At 59.5% G+C, this 7,500-nt stretch overlaps 3 non-coding genes across 3 annotated transcripts in view; all 3 read left to right on the forward strand.

Annotated features, from left to right (window-relative positions):
- The first annotated feature begins 2,602 nt into the window (after positions 1–2,602).
- On the forward strand, positions 2,603–4,417 carry LOC142795649 (small subunit ribosomal RNA). Its single transcript, XR_012893193.1, has one exon. It is a non-coding gene; the product is annotated as a small subunit ribosomal RNA (ribosomal RNA).
- Positions 4,418–6,136: 1,719 nt separating this feature from the next.
- LOC142795646 (5.8S ribosomal RNA) lies at positions 6,137–6,289 on the forward strand. The gene has a single exon (XR_012893190.1). It is a non-coding gene; the product is annotated as a 5.8S ribosomal RNA (ribosomal RNA).
- A 1,154-nt stretch (positions 6,290–7,443) lies between these two features.
- LOC142795647 (large subunit ribosomal RNA) overlaps positions 7,444–7,500 on the forward strand; it is a 3,958-nt gene continuing 3,901 nt past the window's right edge. Inside the window, exon 1 of the ribosomal RNA XR_012893191.1 lies at positions 7,444–7,500. This exon is cut by the window's right edge and continues 3,901 nt beyond it. This is a non-coding gene — a ribosomal RNA (large subunit ribosomal RNA).

Here is a 7,500-nt window from a genome sequence, read left to right on the forward strand (position 1 = left end):
AAACGGGGCCGATTCGGGCACGATATCGGCGTATTTCGACGTGCTCGCCGGCGACCGTCGCACGAGTACGGCAAAGCGCGTCTGCCGGGCGAGGTTTGCGATGCCGACGAAAAAGTGGGAAGCGCCGCTCGGATCTTCGCCGTTTTTGCAGGAGTGAGTGGCGGCCCTCCTGCGAGACCAAGAAGCATCGACTCGCGCACGATATCGGTGTCTTTCGACGTGCCCGCCGGCCACCGCCGCACGAGTACGGCAAACCGCGTATGCCGGGGCGGGGTTGGCGACGCCGACGCAAAAGTGGGAACCGCCACTAGGATGTTCGCCGTTTTTGGCAGAGTGAGTGCTGGCACTCCGGCGAAGCGAAAGAGCGCGAATGCGCCCACGAAAGTGGCGTGTTTGGACGTGCTTGACGACGACCACCGCAGGAAAACGAAAAACCACGTCAGCCGGGGCGAGCGACCCCATGGCGGTCTGGGTGCTTATCGCTGCTATTATAGGGGCACCCCGGCAGACGCAAAAAAAAAAAAATTTTTTTTCGACATTCTTTCTTGCTCGTCGACCTCGGGTGACCCAGGTCGCAGTGGGAGCCGCGCACGAAAGCGGCGTCGCGAGACGGCTTCGCGGTCGCTAGTCGCACGAGCTCGGCAACCGCGTCTGCCGGGGCGGAGTTCGGGACGCCGACGGCTAAGTGGGAACCGCCGCTCGGATGTTCGCCGTTTGTGGCCGAGTGAGTGCTGGCACTCCGGCGAAGCCAAACGGGGCCGATTCCGGCACGATATCGGCGTCTTTCTACGTGCTCGCCGGCGACCGTCGCACGAGTACGGCAAAGTGCGTCTGCCGGGGCGGGGTTTGCGACGCGTACGCAATAGTGAGAACCGTCGCTCGGATGTTCGTCGTCTTTCGCCGAGCCAGTGCTGGCACTCCGGCGAAGCCGAACGGAGCCGATTCGGGCACGATATCGGCGTCTTTCCACGTGCTCGCCGGCGACCGTCGCACGAGTACGGTAAACCGCGTCAGCCGGGGCGGAGTTCGGGACGCCGATGCGAAAGTGGGAAGCGCCGCTCGGATCTTCGCCGTTTTTGGAGGAGTCAGTGGCGGCACTCCGGTGAAGCCAAGGTGCGCCAATTCGCGCACGATATCGGCGTCTTTCGACGTGCCCGCCGGCCACCGTCGCACGAGTACGGCAAACCTCGTCTGCCGGGGCGGGGTTTGCGACGCCGACGCAAAAGTGGGAACCGCCGCTCGGATGTTCGCCGTTTTGGCAGAGTGAGTGCTGGCACTCCGGCGAAGCGAAAGAGCGTGAATGCGCCACGAAAGTAGCGTATTTGGACGTGCTTGACGGCGACCGCCGCAGGAGTACGAAAAACCACGTCAGCCGGGGCGAGCGACCCACGGCGGTCTGGGTGCTTATCGCTGCTATTATAGGGGCACCCCGGCAGACGCAGAAAGAAAAAAAAAAAAAAAAATGGGGACATGGCGTGCGTCACCGTGCGGCTTCGCAGCGTTGCCGAAGTCGCCGAGCCCTTCGACTGAGCCGAACGGCGGACAGGGAACGTTGGTCGGCCGTTCTAACCTGTCGGTGCCACGCCGAGACGTCGTTAAGGAAAACCGCGTCGTGGGCCTCTACGACGCCGTCGAGTCGTTGTACGTTTGGTGTCCAGCGTGTCGGCGGCGAGTAGCGGACACGTCGTTCACGACTTCGGTCTTTCGCAGTCGACGCGAACTTGCGGAGAGTCGTGGTGCCTCACGTTTTCGGCAGAAACCGCGGCGGAATTTTTCCCGTGCGTGCGCGCACGACCTCGGTGCTGTGCCGTCAGCGTAGTGTTGCACAAACTCGTGGCCTACCCAAGGTGCGGTACGTTTGCGGCCGTATCCTCGGTGGGAATTTCGTGAGTAGGGTCGCAAATTCTACGACCTCGGCGGGTTTGAGAGCGACGTAGACTTGTGGCACGCTCAAACGTGCCACACGTTTCGGGGCACACCCGCGGTGAAATTTTCTCGGAGTACGCTGCGTATTAGTGCCCAAGGAGGTCTGGGTACTTATCGCTGCTATTATGTGGGGGGTTCTCGTGAGCGGCGTACGCGAAAGCGACCGGGTGTCTGATATGCGGCGGGCTTCGGCCTCGTCAAGCGTGTCCTCGGGTCTGCTCCAGGGAATCCACGGCAGTCGTCTGCAGCCTCATCCGCTTGATGCGTTAGGGGCTGGTTGTCGGACGGTGCCGTTTTACCACGATATCGAGGTGTGTTCCGTGTCGTCCTCGGGCGATTCAGATGCGAAAGCGCCGAAGACGCGGGCGTGACCCGTCGTCTGGCGGCTTTGCAGTCTCGGCTCCGTTGCTAGTTCCGGCCGGTCCACCGACAGTGCAGCGGCTTGGGCAACCCGCACGGCGCGACCGAGTCGATGCAACGAAAAAGAGCGAGCATGAACGTGCTTCTTGCCGCACGGCTCCCACTCGTCTTTCGGGAAGGTTGTGCCGTAGCGAGCTCGAACGCCGTCATCTCGGAGTGCAAAATAAGCGTGTTGGGGCGCCTGAAGGTGGCCTCCGCCGCACACAGACTGCGTCCGGCCCGCCGAAGGCGAGGACGGGACGCGCAGTCGAACGATTACCTGGTTGATCCTGCCAGTAATCATATGCTTGTCTCAAAGATTAAGCCATGCATGTCTAAGTACATGCCGAAATAAGGCGAAACCGCGAATGGCTCATTAAATCAGTTATGGTTCCTTAGATCGTTTCTTCCTACTTGGATAACTGTGGCAATTCTAGAGCTAATACATGCAGTGAGCCTGGAGCCCTTTGGGTAACGGGTGCTTTTATTAGACCAAGATCGATCGGGTTTCGGCCCGTATTGTGTGGTGACTCTGGATAACTTTGTGCTGATCGCATGGCCACGAGCCGGCGACGTTTCTTTCAAGTGTCTGCCTTATCAACTTTCGATGGTAGGTTACTTGCTTACCATGGTTGTTACGGGTAACGGAGAATCAGGGTTCGATTCCGGAGAGGGAGCCTGAGAAACGGCTACCACATCCAAGGAAGGCAGCAGGCGCGCAAATTACCCACTCCCGGCACGGGGAGGTAGTGACGAAAAATAACAATACGGGACTCTTTTGAGGCCCCGTAATTGAAATGAGTACACTCTAAATCCTTTAACGAGGATCAATTGGAGGGCAAGTCTGGTGCCAGCAGCCGCGGTAATTCCAGCTCCAATAGCGTATACTAAAGCTGCTGCGGTTAAAAAGCTCGTAGTTGGATCTCAGTTCCAGACGAGTAGTGCATCTACCCGATGCGACGGCTCGGACTGAACATCATGCCGGTTCTTTCTTGGTGCACTTCATTGTGTGCCTCGAGATGGCCGGTGCTTTTACTTTGAAAAAATTAGAGTGCTCAACGCAGGCGAGTCGCCTGAATAAACTTGCATGGAATAATAGAACAAGACCTCGTTTCTGTTCTGTTGGTTTTTGGAATACGAGGTAATGATTAAGAGGGACGGACGGGGGCATTCGTATTGCGGCGCTAGAGGTGAAATTCTTGGACCGTCGCAAGACGAACTACTGCGAAAGCATTTGCCAAGAATGTTTTCATTGATCAAGAACGAAAGTCAGAGGTTCGAAGGCGATCAGATACCGCCCTAGTTCTGACCATAAACGATGCCAACCAGCGATCCGCCTGAGTTACTCAAATGACTCGGCGGGCAGCTTCCGGGAAACCAAAGTATTTGGGTTCCGGGGGAAGTATGGTTGCAAAGCTGAAACTTAAAGGAATTGACGGAAGGGCACCACCAGGAGTGGAGCCTGCGGCTTAATTTGACTCAACACGGGAAAACTTACCCGGCCCGGACACTGGGAGGATTGACAGATTGAGAGCTCTTTCTTGATTCGGTGGATGGTGGTGCATGGCCGTTCTTAGTTGGTGGAGCGATTTGTCTGGTTAATTCCGATAACGAACGAGACTCTAGCCTATTAAATAGGTGCGGGGTTCCCAGCACCTTACAACCTTCTTAGAGGGACAAGCGGCTCCTAGCCGCACGAAACAGAGCAATAACAGGTCTGTGATGCCCTTAGATGTCCGGGGCCGCACGCGCGCTACACTGAAGGAAGCAGCGTGTCTTTATCCCTGTCTGAAAAGACTGGGTAACCCGTGGAACTTCTTTCGTGATTGGGATAGGGGCTTGCAATTGTTCCCCTTGAACGAGGAATTCCCAGTAAGCGCGAGTCATAAGCTCGCGTTGATTACGTCCCTGCCCTTTGTACACACCGCCCGTCGCTACTACCGATTGAATGATTTAGTGAGGTCTTCGGACCGATGTCCGGCGCGGCCTTTCGGTTGCGCCGGTCTGTTGGAAAGATGACCAAACTTGATCATTTAGAGGAAGTAAAAGTCGTAACAAGGTTTCCGTAGGTGAACCTGCGGAAGGATCATTAACGGATTGTGAAGGGTGAGCGCCTCAGCTGCGTCTGCGCCCGACACTTTCTGCCGCTGACCCCGTTTGGACGCGGGGTCGGCTTTTCCCCACGGGGCTGCCTGAATGTGGAGCGGCACCCCGTGACAAATTGTTGCGCCCAGCGGACGCCAACACCGCGACCTTGGACGGTCGGCCAGGTGGCGGACGCGGGTACAAACGGCGCAACGCACTCATAGGTCGGCTTTCGACCCGCCACTGCACCGTGGCTCGAAGCGCTCGAAATGCGCGACCCGACCGCTGCGGGACCGCCTAGTACTGTAAACAGGAGCGGCGGAGCGCGAACGGCGAGTCGTGGTTACGTCGGTAGAAGGCGAGGCTGCGCGTTCCCGAAACGCCAGCCGAGTGCCCTCCCGACCGTTCGAGCGTGCAAGAACGAGACCCGACAATCGCGCGGCGACTGCCAAGTACGAGAGGAACGGCACAAGCGTCGGCGGTCGGTCAAGGAACTGGCGATGTGACGGGTCCGCTGTGCACCAGTGCATACCGTCCCGCCGTCCGCGGCAAGCGCCTCCGCGTCCTCGGGTGACGGAGGCTGCCGGTCGGTTCTTGCAGGCGAGGGATCTCGCTGGCACCGGTTCGCGTTGACGCGCGGCCGGTCATGGCACGGCGATGCGACGGCCGAGGTGCGCAGTACTCGATGGAGGAACCGCACGCTCCGATGACCGTCCCGCCCTCCGCGGCGTATGCGTACCGACCGTAATGGTTGCAGCAGCGCCGGCCGGCTTTTGAATTCGCCACACGAAACACGGTGCGAGATCGCGGTTAGGGGAGCGTCGACGTTGCCAGGCGTTTTGCTTGCTGCCGAGGGAAAGGCGGCACGGCCACGTCGCGCTCGTCGCGATTAGCGGGTCTGCGCGCTTTGGGAAGGTGCCGCAACGACTTGCCGAAAGAGGAAGCACGGAAGAACGAGGGACTTGGACGTCCCGACAATTGAACGCACTTGCGGCCAGGCCCTTGCTGGCTTCGTTCTTCCGCCTCGAGTAGGCTCGTACGCGGCTCCGGCGCCGAAAGTGGTCCTTGGCACCGACTTCGGTGGACGTGGGAAGTGCCGCGCAAGTACGGCGCGCCTGGCTCCACCTGTTGGCTAAAGTAGGCAGCCGGATCGGCATTTTGGTGTGCGGTGGCAAACCGTGGATGCGAAAAAAGCTTGTGCGATTTCGTGGAACAAAAAGCGGGGGTCCCCCTTTTTATGCGGAGGAGACCGACCCGCCTGCCGTGGTGAACCGCGACGCCACGGTAAAAACGGGAGAGGCTTGTCGATGGGACCGTGCATCCCGCGCTCCACGGAGGCCGGGAGGCGGCCGCCCGAGGAAATGTGTAGCCGTCGAGGCCCGCATCTGCGTGCACTCTTATCCAAATGGGTGTACCGCAGGCATTTTCTGGTTAGGCGGGCCAATGAGAGCGAGCACACAACGATACCTACGGGTCCGGCTTGGAGAACCGGCTTCGACGCCTCCCGAGTATTTATAGAGGGGTGGACCACGAAAGCACTCGCAAGTAGCGAAAGCGAAACGCCGTCCGAAACACACCGTTTGCTCGATTTGCGGCAGCCGAAAAAGGCGCGGCAGAGTTTTGGAGTCCAAGCGTGCGCTGAAAAGCGCCCTTCTTGGCCACTGTTTGGCCGAGTGCCAGAAACGTTTGGTTTTGACTGTACGGAATTGAACAAACACTTTTTCACGACTCTAAGCGGTGGATCACTCGGTTCTCGGGTCGATGAAGAACGCAGCCAGCTGCGAGACTTGGTGTGAATTGCAGGACACACTGAGCACTGATTCTTTGAACGCACATTGCGGCCTTGGGTCTTCCCTTGGCTTCGTCTGTCTGAGGGTCGGATCACATATCAAGAGAGCCTTCGGCGCACAAGGGAACGTGAGCCGTCGACTCGTTTTGACCGCGTCGGCAACACGGACAGCACGCTGAACACCTCACAGCGAGCGCCAACAGCGGCCACTCAAGGGCGAGACGGTGGCGACCGTCGTGCCAGAGCCCAACCGAAACGGGGGCGACCGACTGCATTGAGGATGTGGCACCTCGTTGAGACCGCCGCAGGACTTCGAGTCGGAAGGAAGCCTGCAGGGAAAGTGCGGTCGAGGTTGCGTACTCCTCTCTGCGACCGGGCGCGCAAGAGCTGCGAGAGCCACGGACGCGCAACTTTAACGCACGGTAAACACGAGGAGCGAAAGCCGGCCAGCAAAGCTTCTCCAGCCGTGCGCAAAGTGCGCGAGATCGCAGCCTTGCGTTGCGCTTGTTGCCCTCGAAGTAAGCAGGGTGTCCCGTAGACCGGGCGCTCGAACACGCTGCGGGGCCGTGCCTCCTCCAGGCTTTGCCGCGCGAACAGGGAACGTTCGCGCGCAAAGCGCAGGGAGGTGAGGAGGCTGCGCCCGACGTTTGCGGTTCGCTGCGTACGCGGTTGATGCGGAGAGCACGGCGCGACGACTTGCCGCGAAGCGGAAAAAGTCTCCCGCACGAGTTGGCGAAACGTTGGCGAAGCTTAAGGCGTTCTCGTCGTAGTCCGCCGTCGGTCTAAGTGCTTCGCAGTTCCCGTCCCGTTCAAAAAACTGGGCCACTCCAGTTGGGGCGGGGGCGACGCTACACGAGACGATGCCTCTCGCCAGGCTGCGTGGCTGCCCTTGCGGCGGCGGCGACTGGCCTCGGCGGTGTTTGGGCTTTCGACACGGTCGTTTATCACGCAACTGCTCGGACGACGCACGCGCGCAGCGGAATGCCGCTTGCCAGCCTTGTGAAGATGTGACCCTGTACAGGGTTGCGGGCGCACTTGGTAGGGCGTCGTACTCGGTTCGCGATGGGTTTACGAACGTGTCCCGTCACTTCCACGTCACACCGGTTGTGCGCCGCACGCGTGCAGCGGGGAAGCCGATTGCCAGCCTTGTGAAGAAGTGGCCCTGTACAGGGTTGCGGGCGCACTTGGTAGGGCGAGCGCACGCGGTCGTGCAGGAAGTTGATGGAAGCGAATGTATCCGCTGTCGACCTCAGATCAGGCGAGACAACCCGCTGAATTTAAGCATATCACTAAGCGGAGGA

Source organism: Rhipicephalus microplus, unplaced genomic scaffold (genome assembly GCF_043290135.1).
Source record: "Rhipicephalus microplus isolate Deutch F79 unplaced genomic scaffold, USDA_Rmic scaffold_786, whole genome shotgun sequence".
Taxonomy (NCBI): Eukaryota; Metazoa; Arthropoda; class Arachnida; order Ixodida; family Ixodidae; genus Rhipicephalus; species Rhipicephalus microplus.